Below are 20,303 nucleotides of genomic sequence, written 5' to 3'. Positions count from 1 at the left end.
AGTGAGGGCCCCGGGACTTTATCAATCCCCTCGAGGGGTCCCAGTTCTCTGCAGCCTTGGGAAGGCTGGGCACTGCGGCTCTCATGTCCCAGCGCCTGCCTGTTCAGAGAAGGTCCCCCACAGCTTCAGTTGTCTGGCTCCTGGGTGCTTCTGGGTGCACAGGCCTGAAGTCCACATTCAACGTGGGTGAGGCACAGAGTCACCCAGGGCAGCGAATCTCCCAAATGTGATCCCAAGACCCACAGCACGAGGGACACCGGGGAGCTGGTGGGCAGTGCAAATTGTCAGAGCCTGTCCCAGACCTCTTCCTTCAGACCTGAGGATGGGACCTGGTCATCAGGATTTTAATGTCCCTCCAGGTGACTCTGATGCTTTATTTATTTACATATTGTGGTACTAGCCATTGAACCCAGGGGCGCTCTACCATGGAGCCACATCCCCGGCCCTTTTTATTTTCAGACGAGGTCTCCCTGATTGCTGAGGCTGGCCTTGAACTCGCGATCCTCCTGCCTCAGCCTCCCGAGTCCATGGGATGACAGGTGTACACCACGGTGCCCAGCTGACGCTTGCTTACAACTCCTGATCTAAGGTGTTTATTAAAAATAGTTTTCTGGACACATTCCAGGGATCCTGGGTCAGACGGCGGGGGGCAAACCCTTGGTAAATGACTACAGCATAACCCTAGGCTCGGCCTTCCTGCTCCCTACAGCAGGTCTCATCTCCCCCCACCCCATGGGCTCTTCCTGGGGTCACCTGAACCTGGCATTCACCTCCTCACTATGCCATTTTTCTGCCTAAGGGCCTCTCTGAACCTCGGTGAGTGCCTCTGTTGAATGGGGCATTGATAAGGTGACTAGAGGCCAAGTAGGCTTGCCAAGGTGACAGAGATACTTCCTTGATATTTCCAGAATATTAATGCTACCTTCAAGAGCAGGGTGATGTTTTCACATCAGTTTGCCTCAAAGGATGGTCCCTGGATCAGGCCGCTGGGGCTTGAGACAGTCTGTTTGGTTCTGTCTCTCACCACACATGCTGGCTCCTTGAGCAAAAGGGATTCTAGAACTCCAAGAAAAAAGCCCTCAAGAATGGGCAGCTCCTGACTGCTATGGGAAAGACAGTTCTCTGAATCCGGATTCGTGATTTTCTGTAGGCCGGTGTACTCTGCTTTCTTTCTGAGATTTTTCAGCTGAGTGTTGTTATTTTCTTTTGAGGCAAGGTCTCGCTAAGTTGCTTCGGGCCTCGCTTAGTTTCGGAGGCTGGCCTCAAGCTTGGATCCTCCTGCCTCAGCCTCCCAAGCCGCTGGGATTAGAGGCGTGCGCCCCTTTCGCCCTGCTGAGGGCTCCTTAAATGTTGACCACGTCTTCGCGGAAGAAGCAGCCGTCCCTGTTCTCATGGCCCAGAACGTGATGCAAGTCCTTCCAAGAAGGCTCCAAGGCATCAGAACACGGAATTTTCCAAGACCTCACATCCAAGCCCTTCCACGAAACTTATGACTTCCGTCTCTGTGGCACTGGAACCTGCTTTCTGCAAAAGGAGCAGAAACGCCTCATCTTTCCAAACTCTTCATGATTCAAGTGATTTTAAAAAATAAAAATAGAGTGACTGTTGAAGAAACAAAGTAGGAAGAAGAGTAAAATAAAACCTACCTGTCACCCACCTCTGTCTCTCCTAAAGCGTTTGATATGCATCAAGCATTCTGTACATTTTTTGTGACTAAGTCATAGGGCTGCCCAGTTTTCCTTATTTTTGGTGCTGGGGATCGAACCCCAAGTCTCATCCTCACTAAGCATGCAGTGTATACCCCAGCCATCCAGAGGTTTTGCAAATTTCTTTCTTCCTCTGTAACATAATGTGCTATTTTAAATATGGATATATGTTCTTTGGTTTTGTGATCGCTCATTTTCTTCCACTGTCCATTACAATATTCCCCTCAATTTGGACATTTGATATGCACAGTTTGGGCTCCAACATTATGCAGATAATTGGAAAGTCTGGAACCTTCTAAGAGTGGATGGCCCTCTCCTCCTCCTCTTACCCCACATACAGCCTCCCCTAATTTAAAGGTTTACAGTTGAGCTCGCTCGGGGAGCAACTCCCTGGTTAGATAGAAAGCAGACTCCAATAAATTAAAAGCTCACCATAATTTTGTCTGTCTGTCTGTCTATTTTCTTAAATAAGTGCCCCCTGATTTTTTCACCTTGTAAGGGCACCTGATCTCCTTGCTTCACTGTCTCTTGAATGTTCCCGTTTCTAAATGAGGTCTGAGCAAGCCCTTGCTTAACCAGGGCTGTGAGGTGGCAGAGATCCCCCAAGTTCCCAGTCGTTGGGCACCCAGAACCGAGCTCTGTGCCAGGTACCATCGTCGGTCCTCTAGAATCCCTGAATCCTGCATCTGCAGGTCCAACCAACTCCAGAACAAAAATATTTGAGAAAAATTTTTAAAAAACAACCTGCATCTGTCCTGAACCTGTATGAACTTGGCTTTCTTTGTCGTTTCTCCCTGAAGAGCGCAGTGAGACCGTTTTCTACCCAGCAGTTGCACAAGATCAGGCATTAGGCTTGAAAGGATGCGCACAGGTTCTGTGCAAATACCGCCCCCTTTTATATAAAGGATTTGAACATCTGTGGCTTCTGCAATCCACAGTGAGCCTTGGAGCAAATGCCCCGCGGACACAGAGGGACAGCAGCAGAATTGAAAGTAGAGGGTTTCCTTCTCACTAGCCGGTCACTTCTTGGTGGTCACTGCCAGTAACGCTGGTGGGTCCCCTTGTTCTTGTAGCAGAGGCCCCAAGAGTAGGACAGAGGGCTTTTGCCTTTGGAGATAGAGGTTGGGTCCCTGCCAGGTGTCATTTAGCTGTGGCCAGCCCCATGAGCACTGTGGTTAGGAATGTAGGCCACAGGGCTGATCGCACCAGACCACACCATTCTCTCTCTTTCTCTCTCTTCCTCTTGAAAACAGACAGGGAGGTCAATGGAGTCAAAGATAGAGTGCAACCGTGTAATAGAAAAGTGATTCACCACAAAGATGCCGAGATAACTTCACCTGGGGAAAGGAGGTGTCCATCTGAAGATTATGGGCTGAGGTTGTGGCTCAGCGGTACAGAGCTTGCCTGGGCAGGCCAGGGCGCTCATCATGGGGTGGGACCTTAGTGAGACAGCAGTGAACATGTCCAACCCAAATCAGCCAAACAAGACCATTCCAATGACCATCCCCTGGCCTCCTGGGGGAAACCCCTGCCTTATCATATAGAAAGCCAAGAGCTCAGCGGTGGTTCCCCAGGGGCTGCACCCTGGGTGCTCACGATGCCTCTCGAGACCTTCAGGCTTACCTCACAGTGAGCGGTCAACAGGAGATCTTTGATGTGACTTTTCGGGGCTGGAACAGGTGGAAACAACCTGGCCCACAAGTGACATCTGAAAACAGAATAAAGGAAGGAGCCAGTGAGCATGGGTGTCTCTCTTGTCCCTCCATATCTACTCTGAGAGTTGACCTCGTCAGTCCCAGGACTGGATGATGGATCAACTCAAAATTCAGGGTGGGCTGACCCAGGACGGGCACGGTGGTGAACACCTGTGATCCCAGAAGCTCGGAAGGCTGAGGCAGGAGGATCGAGAGTTCCAAGCCAGCCTCCACCAAAGTCAGGCCCTCAGCACCTCAGTGAGACCCTGTCTCTAAATAAAATATTCAAAGGGCTGGGGAGGGGGCTCATGGGTTAAGTGTCCCTGGGTTCAATCCCTAGTATGAAAAAATACCAAAAATTTGCCGATCCAGACTTCCAGAAGAGAGGGGACATGGGTGCATGTCGCTAGGCTGGGTCCTGACACTGTGTCCTTCATATCTAGCATGTTCCCTGCGATGCTCACGCCCGGACATGGCTTGCTTGCTTTTCCCTTCCTGTGACTGCCATTCACCTGGCCCCAGCCCAGAGACGCCATTTGGATAGAACATTTAGGACAGTAAAGCTGTTTCACATGAAGTTCATTTTCCGAGTTATGAAAGGGCTGAGACAGAACATGCCATCAAGCCTCGGAAGGGTACTGTATCCTACAGAGTGCTACCAGGGATGGAGAGGGGTCTGGAGCCATTTGCAAGTTGCTGGGTCTGCATGGCATTTCCAGGATCTGTGTTGGACCTAAGAGCCACCAGCCCCTCGGGGCCAGGTGGTGGAAGGAAGCACTTCACCGTTGAGGCGTATGCCATAGAAATGGTAGGTATTTGGTGCTCCATTCCTTGGAGAAAAGTAATAGGTGATTGGTGAGAGCATTTGAATACCTATATATGAGTATGGTTAGCACTCTGTTTCATTGCACCTGTGTTGATTTCATTGCAGAATTGAAAATTTGGGACTTGGTGGGTTATCAAAGACCCATAGCAAAAAAATAAAAATAAATAAAATAAAAGCCCAGTTAGCACTGAATGGGAAGGCTAGAACACCCAGGTCAAAAGCTTCACAGAAATGAGGAGGTCATTGAGGAATCTGAGAGTGTGGGCAGTGGCCAAGGGCCACGAGGTGTTCTGTCCAGCGTCTGAGCGAGGCCTGCTGATGCGTCTCGCTATCTATTTGGTCTCTGCTGACCTCAGAAAGGTCACCCAGAAACAAAAAGAAATACTATCAATTCGACCTGATAGCTAACACCCTGTGTCTGATGGATGCAGAGACAGAAGACCTACATCCTGCAGAGCAGCGGGCAGATCAACACAGCGAAGCAGGCGGTCACCATGAGCAGGATGAGGAGCCATTCCATCAGGGGCTTCCGCATCTCGCTTCCTGGTGGAGGGGAAAAAGAGAGAAAGATCTGAGTTAGGGATCAGAGGTAGATAGGAGGAAGGTTGAGGCTTGGGGCATCAGGAAGCTGGGGTGTGAGTGGTAAAGTGGTGGGTAATGCTGGGCAGGTGGCTTCACCTTCCTGAGACTGAGATGATCATAGTCCTGCAGTGGCCAAGAGGGTGAAATGAAATGAAATAGCAGTGAGGCCACTTTTAATCGCAATGCATTATTGATTCATTCGGCAAGGACTTGCGGAGTCCCATCCGCCTGCACCTGGAACCCATCCACTCGAGGAGTCAGATTTTTTTGATGGAAAAGCCCACAATTAGTTCACAATTAGCAAACTCATTGTAAAAGCATTTTTTACAAAGTCGAAAACAGAACTTGTGGAGGGAGTAAGAGAGCATATTTGTAGTTGACACAGTGGTCTCAGACTCGACTGTAAGTGCTTTATGATCTAGATTCCCCTCAAAGCCTCCTTTACCCATATTCCCACTTCACAGATAGGAGAGCAGACAGAAATGACCATTGGTCCGTGCAGTAAGCATTTGGCGTGCATCTTAGTCTCCATCTAAATGTGTTCCTAATCCACATTCCAGGGACAGACACTTGGGGGTTTCAATGATAGCTTTGGGGTGTGTGAATCTTTTTTTTTTTTTTTTTTGGTAAGGTACTGGGAATGTGTTCAAGAAAAACCCAAGGCCATTCTCTAAGTGGTATTTAAAGAATCGATGTCCTTAGTCGATGTGGTGGGTGGTGCACACCTGTGTCTAAGGGACTGAGGAAGGAGGATTTTGAGTTTGAGGGCAGTCTCAGTGACTTAGCAAGATTCTGTCTTAGGGGAAAAAAAAAGACTGGGCATATGCACAGCTCAGCCATGGAGCAGCCCTGGGTTCAGTTTCCAGTACAAACAACAAAGGCAGCAGAGGGGTGTGCATGGTTGCTAAAATGCCTCTATGAACCCTGAGTTAGGTCCCTGAACACAGCAGGTTCCTTTCTGTGGCAACGACCTCTCCTTCATCATCCATCCATTTAACAAGGATTTAGGAGCCTCCTTAGATGTCTGGGGCACTGTCCAAGGTCCTGGGACACAGTGGTGAAGAGAACAGGTGGAAAAAACTGCAGGAGGTCAATAACAACACAGGATATTGGGATACCTGAGCCCAGGTGTGGTGGGGTTCTGAGTGCCCGGGGAGAAGAAGCCTCCAATCCTCAGTTTGCCCTTGACTTGGTCTATAAAATGTGAAATGCATGTACAGGCGGAGAGTTCCAGGCTGTGTAAATAGACTAAGACTTCCCAAAACCCCAGATGACTTAAAACCAGAAAGAAAAACAAAAAAGAAAAAAAAAAATCAAGGACCAAGAGAGAGAAGTGTCTTTAGATTGGGCGCCCATGACTCCTCGCCACCTCATCTCTTGCTTTGAGGGTTTCTGGGGACTCCGATTGAGGTTCCTCTTGTACTTCCCCAAAGCGCCGATCTCTTACCTTCTGCTTTCGGATATTCACAGAGGTCCTGTCTTGAAGAAGCCGTGGTTTGGCTTGGCCACGTCCTCAAACCTATCATGCCTCTTCCTTCCTCTTCCAGCCCGAGTTCCTAGACTAAAGGATTTGGGCTGCCTCATTTGCCCAAACCAATCCCTGGTGATGTCTCCAAAGCCAAAGCCAAAGGATTCTTGAATATTTTTCTCCCAAGTCAAGTCTTCGTAACCTCCTTTCTGGATTTCAGTCTGTCAAAGGTCGAGTCCTCCTTGAAACACAACTGTGGGTTCTGCTACCCAAATGTTCCTTCTCCCTCTTTGTAATTTCAGCTGGCCCTCTCTGCTCATCCCGTGACCCCTGGATATTTGCAACTATTACCTTATCTTTTATCTTATCTTTTAATTTAAGTCTTCTCCCAGGCCTTTCCTCTTGACCCTGCAGGATGCACAGTTCCATGTCTAGATCAAAAAGTGCCTATAAACCAGGTTTGGTGGCACATGCCTCTCATCCCAGCGGCTCAGGAGGCTGAGGCACGAGAATCGTGAGTTCAAAGCCAGCCTCAGCAAAAACGAGGTGCTAAACAACACTCAGTGAGACCCTGTCTCTAAATAAAATATGACATAGGGCTGGGGATGTGGCTCGGTAGTCGAGTGCCCCCAAGTTCAATCCCTGATACCTCCCAAAAAATAAACAAATAAAATAAAACCTCCCATACATGAAATTCACTTGAGTGTTTTTGCAAAGCTGAGAACAGCCCAACCCAAGTTTGCATCAAAAAATAAAATAAAATAGGGTAAGAAAGAGTAAAGGAAGATTGGATTTTGTAGAGGGGAGTCAGGGGAGGGGTCGGGCGGTGGGGGTGGGAAGGATGGTGGGATGAGACAGACATCTTTACCCTACATACACATGATCACAGACTGGTAGAACTCTGCACCATGTACAGCCAGAGGAATGAGAAGTTATGCTCCATTTGTATACAATGTGTCAAAATGCATTCTACTGTCAAGTGTAACTACTTAGAACAAATAAAAAAAGATAGCCATCCTGTTGGGGAAAAAAAAAAAAAGCTTTCATTTTGAAATGTTCTGTGTGCATTAGCCTTGGTTTTTAAAATTAGGGAGAACACCCTCGGAGAGGCTCGACCTTTTATTTTTCCAAATCTCACCCATGCTTATCAGTGGTAGGATTCAGTTCTGCAGATGAAGCGCCCCAATGACCCCAAACTTGACCACACTTGCTCATAGCTAAAGAGCAACTGGGGTGAATTCACAGCGTCACCTCCAATACTGTCTCACTCCTTGTCCCACTCTTCTTGTCTGAAAAAAGGAATTCGGCTTCCACCTTGTTCCCTCAACATAAACCATCCCCCTCTCTTGCTCATTAGGCAAGAACCCTAATGAGTCTATCCAGAGATGCTGGACTCGTCAGCGCGGATGCGAGTTCTGTACCGAGTCTGTCAATCCAGAAGAAAGGTAGCCTGTTTACAACTAGGTTCAGCGGACAGAGAAAGTTGGGGGTCCTATAGAAAGAAGAAGCAGTGTTGTAAATATTATCAGGCTCACACACACACACACGGCCACATATGTGGCTCACATTGTGTAACACCCACTAGCCAAGTCCTGATAATAGCACTGTTGTTTTGTGAGCATGATTACAAAGATCTTTTCAGTTAAACCACTCTCGGGTTATTGAGTTCAGCTATCCCTTTGATAAGCTAAGATTCTCCCCTTATTTGCAAAGAGATCGAGGCCCCTGATTTCATTTCATTCCATCAGAAAAGAACAATGTTATCCATGTACGTTAAGGTACCATGCGTGAGTGCTTGGGGGGAGTTTGGCAAGGGGGTTATGGCCGCTGGCCTGATTCCAGCAGGGTCTACTCACATGCAGCCGGGAAAGGACATAACCAAGAACACAACCAGGTCAGCTTCCTTGCAAAGACCAAATATGTTGGCAGGTACAGTTAGTGCAGGAAGAGCACTCACCATCTGACTTGTCAATCACCTGCTATTTCCAGTTATTTCCTAATGAACAAAGAATTGAGAGTCAGGGGCTATAAATAAGTGAGTTAACTATAAATAAATGAACTGGGCACGTCTTATGGTGTTGCTGAGGGAGAATAAGGAGAGCAGGCCCCACCAATGGTATAGCTATGCTGGTCATGAGGATGAAGGATTTCAGCAGCCTAAGAGTTGGGAGAGCCCTTCGAACATGTCACGAGAGAATAGATGTCTGCAGAGAAGGTTCCAGGAAGTTCCCAGAGGAGACAGGAGCTCAACTCAATACCAGCAGGGTTCTCGACATAAGTGACAGGAGAGAATTTCTGTGCAAGCCACACAAAGGCACAGAAAGGTTCATTTAGGAAGGTTGATGCACATGGAGGGGAGAATATGCACTGTCTCAAGAACGAGAGGCCCTGGTTTGGGCTGGGCACTCCATATTTATCAAAGGGCTCTATCAGGGCAGGACAGGAGGTGGGTTCAGGACGGAGCTGCACAATTTCATACCCATTTTCCCTGCATTTGCCTATTTACCTCCATTTACAAGGGCCCAGGCCCAGATTGACAGGCAGCTAAGTTTTCTTCATCTCAGTGGCTTTTGAGTGTTTCCTTGAGGATCCAGTGTTTCTCTTTATCCTACATCTCACATCCTTACTTGGAATTTTGGAGTCTTTGGCCTTGTAGATCTTTTTTCTTTAAAGAACTATTTCATGCACACGTTCCTGGGTTCAGTCCCAGAACTGTTCACAATTTCCAGGTAACTTGAATCTTTTCTCTAAAGAATCTTTACTCTTCCCTCCCCTGGAATCGCAGCCACAGATGCTTCTTTTTAAAAAGTCGCTGGGCAGTGCCTTGTGTTGATGTCAAGATGAGTTCCAGAAAGAGGGAGTTGCACAGCCTGTCCTGAGGGGCATCAGCCCTCGGGATTGACCATTTGGTTCCTGGACACTCTGCACACGTGGCCAACTTAGAGCATTTGGGAACCCCAACTTGGAGCATTTGGGGAACCTGCTGTCTGGGTTTCTGGGGACCTCAATCTCCTGTATTTTTGACATCTCAACTTTGCAGATGATCCAAAGGGTGGAAATTCTATTGTTCTGTGGCCTGGGGGTGGATGTGGGGTGGGATGGCATCCAGGGGCCAGGAAGTCCCCAGGGTTGGACTAGTGAGTGCCAGCTCTGCTCCTGGCTGGTGCGGGACCTGGTGAAGCCACTTGTGACTTGACGCTGCAGCCCCTTTTGCCCTGCAAGTCCCTCTTGCTCACTTGGTTCTAGAGACGTTCAGTAGGCCCCAAGAGGGCTGAGTCATGGACAGAATTCAATGTGCTCATCTGGGATGCTGGGTTCAACCAGCTTTCCTTGGTGGAAGGGCGAAGCTGTGGTGGCTCTCAGGAGATCCTGGGTTCCCAGTGCAAGGCGCAAGGTGACCCCGAGGTGCCTGGGCTCTCCAGTGCAGCATGGGCCCCAGCTGGAGCCCCCCAAAAAGACAACAGGAGTGAGCAGAGGGTGGAGGTCACCACCCCCAAAAGGCACACAGTCCTGTTCACCTGGAGAAATGGCTCAGGTGAAGTGAAATCTGGAGAAGTGATGGCGACTGGAGCCTGGGGCCTTTACAAAGGGCTGGAGAGCCCCTGTATGAGTTACCCCCCAGGAAGCCTAGGCTTGGGGCCATTTCTTTCTCTGTAGGCAAAGGCCTCGCGGCAGCGAGGGCATCACACCTTCTGCAGGTCCTGAACCTGCAGCTCCCTTCCCTGTGGGATCAGCTGATGTATCGCCTCTGCCAATCCCCAAAGGCAGCTGCAGGGGTGCGATCATCAAACCAAAGTGACAGCAAGGGTGCAGGGGTTCCATCCAGGTTTCACCTTTTGCTTTGGAGGTGGCCAAGCAGGGTATCAGTCTACCTCTCACTTTGCAAAATGGAGATGGGGGGTGGATGTGTGTAAAGGGCTTGGCACGGAACCCACGTAGTAGATGCTCAATGCCCAGGCAGCATTCAAGCCTCAAGGCAAATCCTTGGAGCATGACCTAAATCGGAGTGTTGTCAGAATCCTCAACAAAAATGCACAGCAGATGGGAGGCGAGGATGGTCTTATCCTGCAGGGATCTGCATTCAAATGAACGTGGAGGAGAACTGGAGAGGAACAGGTGGGTCAGAGGAGCCGGAAGAGGTCCAGGAACTTGGCCCTGCTGCTTGGCAGAACGGAGGCTGAGCAGATCAAGAGCTGGGAGGATCCCGAGTTCAGAGCCAGCCTCAGCAACTTAGTGAGGCCCCAAGCAACTCAGCAAGATCCCTGTATCTAAATAAAATATAATAAAGGGCTGGGGAGGGGGCTCCGTGGTTAAGCACCCCTGGGTTCCATCCTTAGTACCAAAAAATAAAAAATAAAAAAATCACAGGTAGCCCCCCACACACACTGTAGTGAACAAATGGTGGGGCTGCCATGCGGGGGTCTACCCAGCCTGGAAACCACAGGAGCCTGGGGAAAGGAAGTGGCCTCACCAGACCCAGCCCAGCCAACATCCCCCACTTGCAGAACCCAGAGTCCCCCGTGAGGCCATGAAATACATCTCCTCGGCTTTACTGTGCCTGGCACCCAGGTCCTGGAGCTGCCGTCCTCGTCCCCCCGCCTGTTGATCTGCACCAGCCCTTGCCTCTGCAGTTGTCACACTGTGGTGCCAACAGGAGAGGGGAAGCCGAAGGGACCCAGGGCAGGAGGGCCCCTCTTGGCCTCCTCCTGGCCTTTCCCCCCAAATTCTGCAAACTCAACATCTGCCGTAAGACCTGGGGACCTCTGAATTGACACAGTGACAAGACACTGCTGGAAAAGTGAAAGCAGGTGACCCCAGGACAACGTGAAAATGCCCCTGGGGCTGAGACAGTCTAACCTCGTCTTCATGAAAGGGGTGGCTGTCGGTGAAATGGGTGAGATGCTACCCATCCAAGAGGGACACCTGGGGGTGGGGTGCAGGGGGCAGGGACTCGTAATGAGCTGAGATCTGCACTAGCCAGCCGTTGCCTAGGACCAGGACATAATGGCAAGAGGGCCCTAAAGTGGCCAGTGAGGGACAAATTCAAAACCAGCTTAAAATGAACCCTCCGTCCGGATCCCCTTCGCCGCTCAGCAGATTCAAGGAGGGGTGATGCGGGGGCGGAGAAACAGGATTGGTGACAGGGGGAAGGGACTCTGAGTCACAGCTGAGGACACAGGCCAAGAGGGGTTAGGTTGGACGGGCTGAGTCCCCACTCGGTCCTCTCTAATGATCTCCATGCCCTCGGATCAACATTCATCCTCAGAATCCTCCTGAACACTGTACCTAGGCAGCCTCTGAGTACCTGCTTCACCGTATTATCTTTGGTCCCTTCTAATTTGGGTGGGAGATCTGGACATGGTCAGAGCCCTGGCTAACACCTAGATGGCCCACGCTCTGGTCAACTGGGATGACAGCTTCACATCGCACCCCTTCCCAAATCCTAAGTGGATTCTTAGCCACCACCTTGCTCTTGGTCTCTAGCATGGTGCTTTGAAATTCCTTGGGCAGCATTCAAAATAAAATCTAAGAGGGCTGGGGAAGGAGCTCACATCTGTCTGTCTGTCTGCAACAGCCTACGTGGTGGTGTTAGGAAGGTGCTTAGAAATATCAATGGGGCCACCGAGCTTGGTACCCGTGGGAAGTCGCAGAAAACACTTTAAAAATGGAAACCTTGTGAATTCGAGGAATAAAAATGAAGCCCCCACCCCAGGCATCTGACAAAATGAATCATCTTGTTCAAAAGCCTTGCTGAGGTGTGGTTCTTCTGTGTGTTTCTTTTTCAGGCCCCACAGTGAGTTTTTTATCTGGGGACACGAAGCAGGGTGGAGGGAAGTCCCTTTTGCACTGGGGTCAGCGTAGGTAGGTCAACCTGGGGGCACAGAGAGGGGGGTGCTGAGGCTCAGCAGAACCCTGCAGCAGGTGATGTGGTGTGTTCTCAGTTCCTCTTACCCCACTTTCAGTTCCCTCTCCTCTGGAAGGCTCCTGCTTGCTCTCCGAGCCCTCTAGTGATGTCAGGGCCACAACATAAGGCCATGTGTGTTGCGCACTGCACAATTTTTATGGGATCCAGGCTCCTCTGACTCTAAACAGTGTTCCCCTTCCCTGGTCTTCCGTGGAAGTCTACCTGATAGGCCTCAGGTCTGACTCCCATTCTCAGGGTCTAATGGGTCACTGTCTCAAGGGCACTCTGTAGTGAAGTGAATGGAATACAGAGCAGATTTTGGGGGGGCAGGGTGGAGGGGTAACCAGGAATTGAACTCCGAGGTGCTTAACCACTGAGCCACATCCCCAGCCGCAACCCCCACCATTTTTTTTCTTAATTTGAGACAATGTCTCACTAAGTTGCTTAGGGCTGCTAAATTGCTGAAGCTGGCCTTGAACTTGTGATCCTCCTGCCTCAGCCTCTTGAACCAGAGGGATGACAGACATGTACCACCATCTGTAAAAATCTACATAGTATTTTTTTTTTTGCCATTCCCAAAAGAAATCTTAAATCCACTCTTCCAGCAGCCATGCCACACCATGACCAGCCATGACCACGGAGTTAGCCACCAAGATCTCTTACACGGGTCTTTCACTTCCACAGCACCTGGCGCCTTGTAGGATATTGACACCCCACACCAGGGGTCTAAGAGATGGGGTGCTTGCACCAGCCTAGGGATGAGCCCCATTTCTTCCTGCCACTTGCAAGTGACCTAAATTTTCTTGCAAAACAGGTTGGTGCAGGGAATTAATTGAGATAATGCAAGAGAGTCATTTAGCACTGTGTCTGGCAAATAACCTCCCATACCTGTGGCCTGCTCTGGTTGCTGTATTTCACAAAACCCCAAGAGGCAGACAGGTTGGAGTTGCTTCCTGTTGTCCCGCAGAGAGACCAGTGTGTTCAAGGATACGTGTGTGCAGAGGTTGGGTGTTCAACCCCGGCATTCAGTGGGGCACTCCTGGGTTATTCCCACCCTCCCTGCTCCCGTAGACCCTCAACCAGGTTCATCACATAGATAGGTGGAGTCCACTCACTCCAGAACCCGGCTGTCCTGTGAGACATTACAGCTGCTTCTTAACTGGGAGGGCCTGGGAATGTGCACTTCATGCACAGCCACCATCTAATGTCTGTGACCTTTCAAAGACCCCACTAACAGAAAAGATGGTCATTTTTACTTGCCACAAAAACTAGCCAATTTGACCAGAGCAACACAGGTGCTCAAGAAATACCCAGAAATTCAGATCTTCTGTCCATGGGAGAGAAGGCTCAGGGAGGGATCTAGATTTTCTGAAGATCACTCAATTTCAGAGTCATTTTTGAAGAAAAAGAACTGCATTATAAATTCAGAATTAGGTATGGGAACATCACAGAGCTGGAGAACAGATGAGTGGTTGCTGGGAAAGGTGGAGGGAGACAGAGAGATTGGGTGCGGTTATAAAATTGGCAAGAGGAGCCTCTCCCAGGGGCATGCACCTTAATCACAGTGAGTCTGGAGGCTGAGGCAGGAGGATGGAAAGTTGGAGGCCAGCCTCAGCAACTTAATGATGCACTTAGCAACTTGGTGAAACTGTGCACCCAGATAAAATATAAAAAAGTGCTGGGGATGTGGCTCAGTGATTAAACACCCCTGAGTTTCATCCTCAGTACCAAAGAAAAATGGAGATGGGGGAACAGCATCAGGAATCCTAGAAATGCGCTGTCCTGTATCCTGACTAATGATACACTTTGGATCTCTGTAAAGATACATATTGACACTTGCAGTTCAACATGTGCTGAAATTGCATAGAACTGAACACATGAATGCATATAAAGCCAATGGAATCTGTATAAGATAGGTGCAGTGTCATCCCTGATAATCTGACCATCATATGGTACTAAGTTTTTTTGCAGGACACTGTACTTGGGGTAAGCTTCGTAAAAGGCAGTTGAGCTCTTTTTTCTTTGAGCAGCTTGTAGATGTACACTTAGCTGAAAAAGTTCAAGCCTTTGGAGAGAAGGAGGAACAGAGGCTTCCAAGCAAGACAACAGGTAGGACTCACGAGAAGGGCTTGCTCTGGGGACCGGGTGGACACCCAGGCTTGGCTGGCTTCCTGGAAAAGCCACCTCTGATGGAACTATCGGTGGAGTCATAGGAGATGTGACCCAGCAGAGACGCAAAACCGTTCCAAGACACCCCACCCCAAGTTCTCAGAGACTCACCCACATAGATAGGTGGAGTCCACTCACTCCAGAGCCCGGCTGTCCTGCAGGCGGGACTCACGGCCGCCCTCACTTGAATGGAGTACTTGGAGAGATGGTCAATGACGGAGACAAATGCATTGGTTGTGATCCTTTCGATCTAAATGGGCGAAAAAAGTCTTGTAAGAATCTCAAAACCCATAAGGTATGTCGATGACCAGCTTGAGGGGTCCTGTAGAAATAAAGTGACCCAGTGTTCAGGAAGTCACTCAAAGACATCTGGCCATCCATGCTAAGTCCAGGAGCTCCCGTAGGGGCCCAATTGATGTTTCAGATGCAAAGACCAGAGGAGCCTCTACCAGTGTGAATAGGCTCCCTGGCCTTCTCCCTCTGCATCCTAAATCCTAAACAACGTCACAAGGGCTGCCCATTCTGGTGTCTGCAAACTCATCTGCCACCTGATTTTGAATGACCTACAAACTATGACCTGCTACGTTTTGAAGGTTTCTATGGAGAGGGGGTTTAGTACAGTGGATGGATCCCAGAGGTGATAGACAACCCAGCCATATCCCAGCATTTTTCAAAATTTTTAATGTTGAGACAGGGTCTTCCTAAGTTGCTTTAGGGTCTTGCTAATTTGCAGAGACTTAAACTTTCCATTCTCTAGCTTCGGGCTCCCAAACCCCTGGGCTTACAGGTGTGCACCACCTCACTCAGCGGCTTAGGTATTTTTCAGTGGCTGGAAAATCTCCAAAGAAGAGTCTTGTTTCATGATACATGAAAACCACATGAAATGGAAATTTTCGTGTCCACAGATAAAGCCGTATGGGAAGCAGTCTTACCCATTTGTTGACACTGTGGCCACTTTAATTCTGAGTAATTTTGATAGAAAAATGAATGGCCTGCAAAGCCTCTCACCATTTACCAAAAAAAAAAAAAAATTTGCAGGCAGGACAGGCTCAGCAAAAGCGAGGTGCTAAGCAACTCAGTGAGACCCTGTCTCTAAATAAAATGCAAAATAGGACTGGGGAGGTGCCTCAGTGGTCGAGTGCGCCTCAGTTCAATCCCTGGTACCCCACAAAAAATATATTGATGAAATCTCATTGCTCTGCATTTACTTTTTCTGTTATCAGTGAGACACGTGTTGGAAGCCTGCCACCCCTGTGTTTTGCTCTAGCTCGGTGACTGTGAGCAAGACTGTCTTTTTCCAGGTCTTGCCACTCCAAAAAGAATGGTAATTACCCAAGAGTTATTGTGAGGATAAGATAAAATTACAAAGCTTGACACGTAATCTATCCTCAAGAAATGTTGGCAGTTTAATGAGGTGGGAGGTTTTCATTTTTGTTTTATTATTTTTCTGAGATGGGATCAACTTACATTGCCTAGGCTGGCCTCGAAGTTGCGATCCTCCTGCCTCAGCCTCCCAAGTAGCCAGAATGACAGGCACATGCCATTGTACCCCGTATGTGTTTTTTAAAACTGCGGTAAGATACATTCAATATAAAATTGACCATCTGCTGCATTTTTAAGTGTACAGATCAGCAGTTTTAAATACAGTCCATCTTCCCATGCTTCTCATCTTGCAAAACTGGCCCTCTGGGCTGGGATGTAGCTCCGTGCACAAGCTCAGGTTGAATCATGAGCAATAGCTCTGGTTTGTTCTGAGAACTTGAGTGCTCAGGAGGCTGAGGCCGGAGGATACCAAGTTCAAGACCAGCCTCAGCAACTTAGCAAGACCCTAAGCAACTTGGTGAGACTTTGCCTCTAAATAAAATATTAAAAAGGGCTGGGGATATGGCTCAGTGGTTAAGCACCCTGGGTTCAATCCCTAGTGCCCCCCCAAAAATAAAAATGAACAAGTAAATAAACCCAGGCTGTGTGACACCTTCCACTGTATGTACACACCACATCTTGGGTGTGTTGTCATCCATCGATGGCACCTGGGCTGCCTGTAGCTTTGGGCTGAGATGGGATCTAACACAGCCAAAACCATGGCTCTAGGTCTTGGAACACTGACGTTTCTGCTTTCAACCGAGCCATGACATTTTACATTTTCCCTACACCAGTACCCATGAGGTTTCATCTGACCCCGGGGATTATTTTCATCCATAAGAAGAACAAAAGGCTTGTAAGGTTTGGTTGATTTCCATAACACCTGGGTAGATGTATTTGACCTTGTTCATATCCAGCTATAACCAGAGCAGCCAATGGAGAAAAAAAAAATTGTTCAATGTTTATACAATGAATATTTGTTATGGACTTCTGGGACCCTCTGAGGAATTACCTGCAAATAATTCTTCTTTGTGTTGTGTATCTTCACTTCATAATCAAAGCAGTGCTGTGGAAAGGTGGAAATGGGTTTGTCCCATCGGATGGAGAGACCTGGATCTGGGCTGTGACATTGGTTGGCGGATTCTCTCGAGCTGGTTAGAGAAGGAGAGGTCAGTGACATGAGTTGGTGATCAGGGCCAATTGACTCCAATCCACCCACACCTTTCCAGGCATTCAAGATTTACCAGTAGATCTTTCTTTTTTTGTGGGGACTGAACTCAGGGGCACTCGACCACTGAGCCCTGAGCCACCTCCCCAGCCCTATTTTGTGTTTTATTTAGAGACAGGGTCTCACTGAGTTACTTAGCGCCTTGCTTTTGCTGAGGCTGGCTTTGAACTTGTGATCCTCCTGCCTCAGCCTCCTGAGCTGCTAGGATGACAGGCATGCACCACTGCACCCGGCTTTATCATTAGATCTGAATCAGCTCATCTCAAGCCACAGGAAGATTGTGACTTCCTTAGGACTCCTGCATTGTAGTGGTGTGAAAAAGAGACCCTTCTTGTAAACTGAAGAGATTGCGACTGACAGAATTGCTTGGATGGCTGGATGCCTGTGATCCCAACAGCTTGGGAGGCTGAGGCAGGAGGATCACAAGTTCAAAGGTAGCTTCAGCAAAAGCGAGGCCCTAAGCAACTCAGCAAGAACCATCTCTAAATAAAATACAACAAAGGGCTGGGGATGAGACTCAGTGGTCAAGTGCACCTCAGTTCAGTCCCCAGTACCAAAAAAAAAAAAGAATTACATGGATGAATTCCCCCCACCAATGCCCTGGCTCAGGGCATGACTCCATTGTAAGGTCCCTGGAAATAAAGTACTTCCACATGCACATCCTTGTCCCAGATTCTAGGACTGAGATCTCACAATGAACAGATCATAGAGACACACTCAGAATGGGATCTGATGGCTTCAAAGTCAGCCCTTCCCTAAAGCAGAACGTTCTCAACCAAGAAACTGCTTCATTCTTTTAGCAATCCCAGGACTTGGTCATAAAATAAATTCCTGCCGCCTGCACCAGCTCAGAACCATTTTCCCATTATCGTTTGCTTTTTAGGTCTCTGTCGGAATCTTTTATTGCCTATTTTCATAAAAGGGACGTTTGGGGGGTTGCACAGGAAATGTACCATTGAAGGGAATAGCAAAGGGTCCGATTCTGGGGCCGGATTTAGGCTCCCGTTTGATGGCAGGTGTCTCACAACCAAATCCTGCCCTGTGAATAACAAGTCTGTGTCTTTATGGAACATTTATGCCAGGTAGAGTTCCAAATGAAAGATATGGAAATGACAACCCCCACACAGTGTGGCCTGGGGAGAGGGAAGGAGGAAGAAGGTGACCCATTGATATCATTGATCCTTTCCCAACACATCCTTTCCTAGTGACAGGAGAGTCCCTGGGAAGGAACCATCCATCAAGCCTAAAAAATGACATTCTTTGGGAAGGAGCCAAAACATGAATCCTTCTCCCCCAAATAAATCCTTTCCCAGTGACACTATAGTAGAACGCCATCCCCAGACCTTCTCTTCTCACAACCTGTCTCCTGAATGCCCAAACTGATACGTTCTGTTACAGTCTCTCATGCTTAAGTCATCTCCCAGTGTCACCTACATACGCATGAATTCCTCCTATAATTGGGGGCCATTTTTCTACCCAGAAAGTGAGCAGTGTGGTGCACGCCTGTCATCCCAGCAGCTGGGGAGGGTGAGGCAGGAGGATCTCAAGTTCAAACCCAGCCTCAGCAACCTGGTGAGGTGGTCCTAAGCCACTTACCAAGACCCTGTCTCACAATAAAAAATAAAAAGGGCTGGGGAGGTGGCTCAGTGATTAGCTAAACTCTGGGCTCCCACTACTGCTGCTCAGTGGATAGATAGCTCAGGACTCCTCCTGTGCTCCCGTCCCCGCCTGCCCTTGGGCACCTACATGGAGGAGCCCGAGATGGTAGTGGGGGTTCTGGGGTCTGTCAAAGAGCAAGACACGCTCAGTTCCCTGGACTCCCAGCTCTGGGGTCCCTTCTCTTCAGCTGTGCCTGTCTCTTTCTTAAATAAAACTCATTTTCTAAGCTTGGGGGCGTTTCCTCTTTAACACCAGGAAAACTAGGGCCTGATCCTCATCTCCAACAGGGGTATTGACAGCATCTCCTGAGCAGTGTCTGGGAATGTGGTCAGACATCCTGCAACATCCAGGGCCAGTCCCCATAGCACAAAAGTCATGCAACCCAAATCTGCAGCAGTGTTCCCACTGAGCCACCTGCGACTGTCAGCAGCACAAACATAGTCCCACCCCTGCAGCGCTGAGACCCTGCCATGCAGTGATGTGGGCCACTCTGGGCAGAGTCTGTCTTACCGATGCCTTGCACCCCAAACAGCTGATCAAAGGGTCTGATGGCAGCTGTCCTGCTGGTGCTGTTAACGTGGACCGCCAGCCAGCCGTGCCCCTTGCTGCTGATGGATGACCTTGGGACCCAGCAGGCGGTATTTCTGCTGGTCGGGTCTTTGCTGTATTCCTGATACTCCTCGGTCCAAGAGCCATACCTACAGTGGAACGCTCGTGAGTTTCCTAAAGGTCCAGAGGGGGCGACCCAATGTATCAGCTCCTAGGGCAGCACCTAGGAGGTATGGGGGTAAATGCAGTGACTTTCAGGTTATGATAATATTTGTGCTAGTGGTAAACTACATCACGGGATCACCCAGAACTGAGGCTGGTCACCCTGAAGCTAACCCAGTGGGCAATCTACCTACTCTCATAGCGTCCTTGAAATGCCCTTGGCGGCAGCAACATTTGGAGGCTTTCGCTTACAGCTAACAGGGAACAGCTCAGGGGGCTTCAGAGTCTCGCCCAACTTACCGCTAGAGTCAACAGAATTGAGCTGACTCCTGAGAGCAGAGTAGCCACCCATGGCTCCAGCCAAGAATTCCAACACTGACCTGGATGCGGACTTCCAGCAGTTCGCAATAGACGCCCTCAGCGGGCGTCCCCTGGCGGCTGCGCGGCGCTCCCACAGCCCTGAGGGCGCTCCCAGGGTCCTCCGCGGCTCACAGGAAAGGCTGCGCACGCATGGCGTGCGGGGCGGAGCCTCTCGCAGCCAGATGGAGGATAGCGTGCCGGGTTTCGTCGTAGCCTTCCAGGCGAAGGGCAGACCCGAGGCGGTGAGGACATGGGTGCAGGAGCTGACAGGCAGTGCGGCCTGACAGGTAAGTGGGCTGCAGGAGAAGGGCCGCCCAGATGCGCCACCTCGTGCACACCAGCTTTCCGCGAGCCGGGGCTTCCCCTCCGCCGGTAGTGGGTGGGCGCTCGTGCGGTGGGCGCAGCTCGGCGCGGGGTACTTCCGGGTAGCCGGGCGGTGGGCGAGGAAACCTGCCCGGTGGGGCGCGAAGCCCGGGTCCAGGCGGTCCGGCTGTGCGGGTGGCGCTGCCGTTGGACTGGGAAGACGCACCGCCCCCTTGACTCTGGGAGCCTGCGCGCGCCGCAGGTGGCTGGCCGACGGTTGGTCCTTCCCGCTGCGTTCGGGCCACGCGCCGCTCTGAGCGGTCAGTCGGG

At 49.7% G+C, this 20,303-nt stretch overlaps 2 pseudogenes; one reads left to right on the top strand and one right to left on the bottom strand.

Moving 5' to 3' along the window:
- Positions 1–1,437: 1,437 nt before the first annotated feature.
- On the bottom strand, positions 1,438–19,662 carry LOC143388150 (interleukin-5 receptor subunit alpha-like; annotated as a pseudogene).
- Positions 19,661–20,303, top strand: part of LOC143388122 (chromodomain-helicase-DNA-binding protein 1-like) — a 48,201-nt pseudogene continuing 47,558 nt past the window's right edge.

This window comes from Callospermophilus lateralis, unplaced genomic scaffold (assembly GCF_048772815.1).
Source record: "Callospermophilus lateralis isolate mCalLat2 unplaced genomic scaffold, mCalLat2.hap1 Scaffold_406, whole genome shotgun sequence".
NCBI classification, from domain to species: domain Eukaryota; kingdom Metazoa; phylum Chordata; class Mammalia; order Rodentia; family Sciuridae; genus Callospermophilus; species Callospermophilus lateralis.
This window is presented reverse-complemented; position numbering and strand designations above follow the sequence as displayed.